The sequence below is a fragment of the Neofelis nebulosa genome, chromosome 5 (assembly GCF_028018385.1).
Source record: "Neofelis nebulosa isolate mNeoNeb1 chromosome 5, mNeoNeb1.pri, whole genome shotgun sequence".
NCBI lineage: Eukaryota > Metazoa > Chordata > Mammalia > Carnivora > Felidae > Neofelis > Neofelis nebulosa.
The window spans coordinates 147,796,991-147,804,779 of NC_080786.1; the positions used below are offsets into that span (position 1 = coordinate 147,796,991).

Genomic DNA, 7,789 nt, shown 5'->3' on the forward strand with positions numbered 1-7,789 from the left:
CACGACATGAGCCAAAATCAGGTCAGACGCTCACTAATTAACTAGTTATTTAAAAAAAAAAAAAAAAAAAAAAAAGTACAGGCTTTGGAGTGAACACTGGCTTGAGCCCAATCCCATGTCCAGCCTCTTCCCAGCTGTGCCTACTTGGCCAGGTTATGTATCCATTCTACTCTTTAGGGAATAGTTGCTATGTACCAGTGCTGTTTGAGCTTTAAACCTCCTTATAAACCTCCCTACGCTGTGGTTTTCTGGTATGTAAACTGGGGTGATGACAGCACATCCCTAGAAAGTGAGAATTAATCACAGCAACTGTGATTACTTCATACATACCTTCAACAACTCCTTACCAAAAAGAGGGTTCACATACGTTTGATTACTTTGTAGCAAACACTGTTCCTGGCAATACCGCTATGACTCTTGGGTCCAGAGAAACTGTTCCTCCTTCTGGCAGAGACAGCCGCCTGCACACACGCATCTCCATTTTGCTCACTCCTGAGCTCCACTAAAACTACAACAAAGGGAGTTTTTAAAAAGTCATAAACTCCTAATGATAAGGAGAAAGGAAGAGAAAAGAAGCAACAGCAATGAAATCCTCAAATCTGGCAAGCTGCCGGACAATGGTAATGGACAGCACGCCCCAGAGAGCGGGGTTCCCAAGCCAGCGGCGGGGAAAGCTGAGAAGCAACCCAGGAAAGACACGGGGGAAGCAGTTAGAAAGTTAGGTCCCCAGAGCCTGTCCTTTCTTTCTTGATGGTGCCAAATGCTTCTTCCATATCCTGGCAGAAGCCTAAGGTGTTTCCGCCCCATTGCTTGTGTTCTGGATCTGGGGATGACAGGCAGGACGGAAGTACCAAAAACTGGACAGGAGGGACTACTGTTCCTCTGCTCTGGCTCAGGAGACTGGCAGCCAGATCTCTTCCTTCCAAATGGGAAGCTGCAGAACTATGCGGAGAAAGAAAAGTTAAAACAAGATCATCATAACCTCAGAGATGAGAGAACATATTGCATCTATCAAATAAGAATAGGATGCTATCATGAGAGATACTCAGAGACTAAAAAATAGCCTTTGGAAATAAAAAACATGATCATGGAAAAAAATTTAATATTTTTTATTTATTTTTGAGAGAGAGAAAGCACAAGCGGGGATGGGGCAGTGTGGGGAGGGGCACAGAAAATCCAAAGTGAGCTCTGTGCTGACAGCCCTAGCCCTATGCGAGGCTCGAACTCACAAACCATGAGGTCATGACCTGAGCCAAAGTCAGCCGCTCAACTGACTGAGTCACCCAGGCGCCCCTGGAAAACATTTTTTTTTTTTAATCCAAATGGAAAGGTTGGGAAATCAGTGTTAAGAAAATCTAAGGATTAGTTGCTATGTGCCAGCACTGTTGAGCTTTAAACCTCCCGAGGCTATGGTTTCTGGTACATAAACTGGGCAGAGAGTAATAAGTAGCTGATGGAAAGCAGATAAGAAAATTGGAAGACCTTTACAATGTTCACATCCATATAGCGGGTATTTCAGAAGAAAGACTACAAAGCAAATAGAAGGGAGAAAATAACAAAATATTTCATGAGAATTTCCCCAGAAGTTACTGTATATCCAGATTTAAAGGGTCCATCAAATACTCAACTTGATGGATGCAAACAGACCCACACTAATATACGTCATTTTAGGAGTGCCTGGGTGGCTCAGTCGGTTGAGCGTCCAATCTGGCTTAGGTCATGATCTCACGGTTTGTGAGTTCAAGCCCCATGTGTTTCAGATTCTGTGTCTCCCTCTCTCTCTGCTCCTCCACCACTCATGCTCTGACTCTCTCTCAAAAATAAACATTTAAATTTTTTTTTTTAAAAGATACATCACTTTAAATTTCAAAACAATGTGGTCAATATGGAGATTCTATAAGTTTGGAGACAGAAAAAAAAAGCAGGTCAAATACTAATTACCATGAATCATAATGCTTGGAATTCTCAACAGCAATAGTGGAAGCAGAGGGAACTTCAAAATTCTAAAGGAATATTATTTTCAACTGAAATTCTATTACCTGACAAAGTATCAGTCAAGTATGAGGATAGAATCAAAACATATTCAGACAGGGAAGGTCTCCAAAAAACGTAACTCTTCTTGTCAAGAAGCTACTGGAGTTTGAGCACCATTAGAGAGAGTGAATCAATAAAAGAAAAAGGACACAAACTTCCAGTTATAAAGCAAGTCAGGAGATGAAAAGTATAGCATAAGGGATAGAGTTGATAAGATTATAAGTTTGTCCGGTGACAGATGGTAACTACACTTATCATGGTGAGCACTATGTACAGAATTGTTAAACCACTAGGTTGTGCCCCTGAAACTAATGTAACTTGTATGTCAACTATACTTCAATAATAAAAATATTTTTTTTAACGTTTATTTATTTTGAAAGAGAGAGAGAGCAGGGGAGGGGCAGTGAGAGGGTGAGAGAGAATCCCAAGCAGGCTCCACACTGTCAGCACGTAGCCCCATGTAGGGCTCGATCTCATGAACCATGAGATCATGACCTGAGCCAAAATCAAGTCAGATGATGGGGCGCCTGGGTGGCTCAGTCGGTTAAGCGTCCGGCTTCAGTTCGGGTCATGATCTCGTGGTCTGTGAGTTCAAGCCCCACATAGGGCTCTGTGCTTACGGTTCAGAGCCTGAAGCCTGCTTCAGATTCTGTGTCTCCTTCTCTCTCTGCTACTCCCCTGCTCATGCTCTATCTCTCTCTTCTCTCAAAAATAAATAAACGTTAAAAAAATTATTTAAAAGAAGTCAGATGATTAAAAAAAAAAAAGTCAGACGCTTAACCTACTGAGCCACCCAGGTGCCCCAAAAATAACTTTTAAAAGAGAGAATCCAGGATACAGGAAAGATCCAACCCAGGAGACCTAAAGAGGTTCCAGCTGTGCCCCAGACAAGGAGGCTAAGCGGGCCAGACTGAAGTAGTGAGACAGACATGTCCCCGGTGCCACACCAGCTGTTTAACCTGAGGACTGAACGCCCTGAAACCTGGCCCAGATTCCTATCTGTACCCAGCTGGGCTTGGTTTGATCTTGACCATACGGTGACACAGTTCCTGCTCGCCTTCAAAGCCCCGCAGCTGCACCAGCAGAGGCCATTCATGCCCCGGGGCAGAAAGGTTCTGCTTTGAGCCACGCTGTTAACTCTGGGCAAGCCACAGTGAGCTGAACAGCAGAAAATACAGAGCAGCCCATGCCCTCTGCCTGCGCTTCTGCTGTCCTTTCAGACCCCGGAGATATTATACATTCCATACAGACTGTGGCAATGAAGTGAATATCCCAATAAAATGAGTCCAATGAATTATTGTTTCCCAAGTGCATATGAAAGTTACGTTTACACTATACCGTAGCCTACTGAGTGTGCGATGGCATTATGTCTAAAAAACAAGGTGCATACTTTAATTTGAAAAGACTTCATTGCTAAAGATGTTAACCATCATCTGAGCATTCAGCAAGCTGCAATCACTAATCACAGATCACCATGACACATATAGTAACAAAAAAGTTTGAAATATTGCAAGAATTACCAAAATGTGACACAGAAGCATGAAGTGAACAAATGCCGTTGGAAAAATGGTGCTGATAGGCTTGCTCCACACAGGGTTGCCACAAATCTGCACTTTGTTTAAAAAAACCAAAAAAACAAACAAAAAAAAAGACAGTATCTGCAAAGCGCAATAAAACAAGGTGTGCCTTGTATGAGGCCCACACTAGAGCCTTCCAGATGCCCTACTGTGTGGTCCATTTCCTAGGACTCACTCATGACACTACTCATTAACTTCCACCGAAAGTCCCCCTATAAACGGTCAGGGAAGCTGAAGTCATTCTCTTCTGCTCATCTCTTCCTGGAAAACTCCATCTATAATAATGACAATATCGTCCTTTCCTTACACACTCAGGTTTGTACTTACAATTGTAAAACAAAATTTTAATCTCAAATTTAGAAAGCTCTAGTATTTTCTAATAAGTCTGTTTGGAATTCATCTACACTCAGGGGAAAAGAACTTCGTTATCATAGTTTACTTAATGAAAAATTCATTGTTAATAAAGACACGGTTTATAGTCCTATAAGGTTGAACTGGAGAATTAATAAGGGGTTATGATTTTTAGAACCTTGTAGGAAAGAGTAATCCCACAGGCATTATGATTTCGTTGCTGTGTAGAACATTAACCAATTGTATCTAACTTGGCAATTTTGTTCAGACATTCTTTTCCCTGTGGACTACATATATTCTTTAAATCCTCTCAAAACCAGCTCTTTGTGGCACTCTCTATAACAGTTAAATAAAACTTTGAAACATGCTCACTATTTGCATGAGAATTTTGTTGTAACACTACTCAATCAAAATCAAAAATATTGTTTAGGATGGGTATCTGTGTATATGTCCACTGTGTGTGTGCATTTATGTCTATGTGTATATTTGTGTGTATATATATGCAAAGCTTATTTTTAAAAATTTTTAATGTTTTTTAAATTTTTGATAGAGAGAGAGAGAGAGAGCGAGCGTGAGTGGGGGAAGGGCAGAGACAGAGAGGGAGACACAGAATCTGAAACAGGCTCCAGGCTGTGAGCTGTCAGCACAGAGCCTGATATGGGGCTCGAACTCGAGAACGGCGAGATCATGACCTAGGCTGAAGTCAGATGCTCAACCAACTGAAGCCATCCAAGGCGCCCTGTATGTAAAGTTTATTTTAAAAAGCAAGAGAAAGATTAACAGATCAGAACAGAGGCTACCTCTGGAAGAAGGAGGCAAATGTTTTGTTTCTTAATCCGATGGTAAATACAATGATCACAGCATTCATACTCTTTTAAAAATATATGTACATATATACCACATATGATATATATACATATAAATCACATATATCATACATATACAAATATATACGTACATATGTATACATACTTTTTGTACACCTGGGATATATTTTGCAACAAAAGGAACTTATTTTATTTATTTATTTTTTAATTTCTTTTGGAATGTTTATTTATTTTTGGAATGTTTATTTATTTTTGAGAGAGAGAGAGACAGAGCATGAGCAAGGGAGGGGCAGAGAGAGAGGGAGACACAGAATCCGAAGCAGGCTCCAGGCTCCCAGCTGTCAGCACAGAGCCCGATGCGGGGCTCAAACTCACAAGCCGTGAGATCATGACCTGAGCCAAATCAGACGCTCAACCGACTGAGCCACCCAAGCGCCCCTAAAAGGAACTTATTTTATTTTTTTAATTTTTTAATTTTTTTAAAAAATTTTTTAACGTTTTTATTTATTTTTGAGACAGAGAGAGACAGAGCATGAATGGGGGAGGGTCAGAGAGAGGGAGACACAGAATTGAAACAGGCTCCGGGCTCTGAGCTGTCAGCACAGGGGCCCGATGCGGGGCTCGAACTCACGGACCTCGAGATCGTGACCTGAGCCGAAGTCGGCGCTCAACCGACTGAGCCACCCAGGCGCCCCAAAAGGAACTTATTTTAAAAAAGAACAAGAAATTGTTATGATTGGGTATTCAAGGGGTTACCATAGGATGGAATGTACATAAAATAGTCTGTTCACATTTTCTCTTCCTGAAGGCCTTCTCTATTCATTCCTGCCAAGCCAATCAAATGAGTGAACATAACCTTAAAGTCAACACCACTAAGTGGAAACAAAGTTAAAAAATTCACCATTATTTAACCTGGTCCTCAAAATTTTCTTGATTCGGTCTCTAAATATAAAAGGACACACAGGTTCTAAGAAACGCATTTAAATCAAACAAATTTAGCTACTGCCTTTAAGTTATAAAATCTTTTTAAGTTATAAAAAATATTCCTGGTGAAAAGGGCACTAAAATTATACTGAAGTACAATCATCTGTTTCAATTATCTACCTGAAACTTATCCTACAATGGCAGAAGGATTTTCATGCAGCAAGGCTTTTAATGGCTAAAATCTAAACACAACCAAAATGTCCATCAGTACAGGACCAATAAAATATATTAGAGTACATGTGAACAATGCATACTATGCAGCATTTTAAAAATGAGGGCCGGCGGTGCCTGGATGGCTCAATAAATTAAGCATTGGACTCCTGACCGGCTCAGGTCAGGATCTCATGGTTTGTGAGTTTGAGCCCTGCATCAGGCTCTGCTCGGGATTCTCTCTCTGCCCCTTCCCCACTTGTGCTATGCGCACTCTCTCTCTAAAAATAAATAAAATTTTTAAAAAGAGCCAAGATTAAAAAAAATTTTTTTTTCTACAGCCTATATTACCATTATCACTTCAAAAGGAGCAAATAAGGATAAACTAATCAGACAGATTCTTTACCCTGGACTCCAGAAGTGAACTCAGAAAAGACCAGCCAGTCAAGGCTGCTGTAATCCTAGTGGACAGAGGATGGGGGTGGGGTGGGGAGGGGAGGGTGTGTCTCCGGAAGAGGAAAACTACATCCTCCTGCTGCTCTCATTAAACCTGCTTTTCCTGCAGCATTAACATTCAAGATAACTTTCGATTTTTATTTTAAGAATGAAGAGTCTTGCAACACTATTACCGGTAAGAAGGCTTAACGTTTGTTTTACGTTTGAAACCTAAGCCGATCTGAAACACGAGAAGACAAGAGACTAAAGACGATGGAAAGGAAAAGTGTGACCAGCCCGGGAGTAAGAGCCTTGGGAATTGTTAAGAAAGGGGATTTACGGTGCAGATAAATGAAGAGTTTGAGGGAAGAGGTGGGACACTCCGAGAAGAGAAATTAACGTCTTTGAGAGGCATAATGGTGACTACACATTTACTCCAATCGCAGGCTTGACTCCCGCCCCCACACACGCACAAGCTCACAAGGCACTGACAGCAGCAAGGGAACGAGCACAGTCGATCTTAACACTGCTTTGGCTTTAAAAAGGTCATATATTTACATTACAGATTAAGCACTTTCCAGCGATTAACTCGGAACCCAATTAATTGGTTAAAAACCAAAATGGTCTTCCCCAGCCAACTACCATTGCTACAGTGGCGATTCTCTGCTGCTACTTATCTAAAAGGTCGTTCAACACTTTATGATTAATTCTCAAAAGAATGCTGAGCCTCTAACATTTCCTCTTCCCACCTCTGTACCTGACTCTCCTAAGGTCAGAGTCGGGAAAGTCCACACAACACGGTCCATATTCTCAGCAATGGTTCTGAGAACGCGAGAGGGACGACAAAAGTACCCGAGTCGCCCCCAGACTCCCGCAGCGAGCCGTCCACCGCCTCTCTCCCCTGCCCGTCGCCCTGGGAAGCCGAGAGGCTCGAGATGGGAATCTTCCAGACCTCCCCGACAAGCAATCGACGGCCAGGTAACGCGGCGGTGCGGCCCTCCCCGGTCGAGTGCGGGTCCCCGCGCGTCACCGCCGCGGTCGGCCCGAGGGGAGGCGGGCTGGGCCGGAGAGGTTGGCGGAGGCCCCCCGGTCCGCAGGCTGCCCGGGTGTTCCTCCGGCCCGTTCCACCGGGCGGCGCCGGGCGCAGGAGAGGCCGGGCTGGGCGCCGCCGCACCGCGCAGGCCGGGTTGGCCGGGGGCGCCTCCTCACGCGCGGACGGGGGGCACGAGCCCCCAGCGCGTCGCGAGACCGGCCGACCGCACTCACCTGGCTTCCCTGACCCCTACGCCGACCCCAAGCGCTCACGCACAGGAAGAGGCGGCTGTGCCCGGACCCGGCCGGCGTCCGCGGCTCCACCTCGGTCCCGGGGAGCCGGGAGCAGACGGCGGGCGCTAGGCTAGGGGCGCCGGCGGGGCGCGGCGCCGTGCGCAC

General features: G+C 44.0%; 1 protein-coding gene across 5 annotated transcripts in view; it reads right to left on the reverse strand.

The window, feature by feature from the left end:
- The window catches only part of TMEM50B (transmembrane protein 50B), a 33,141-nt gene extending 25,352 nt beyond the window's left edge, over positions 1–7,789 (reverse strand). The window contains exon 1 of one of the 5 annotated variants that reach the window (XM_058732501.1): positions 7,625–7,789. The gene's annotated coding sequence lies outside the window, so the exon portion shown is untranslated. Of the gene's footprint in view, positions 1–3,554; positions 3,580–7,115; positions 7,523–7,624 lie in introns of those variants that run through there. The other 4 variants (XM_058732500.1, XM_058732502.1, XM_058732503.1 and 1 more) reach the window with 4 other exon arrangements.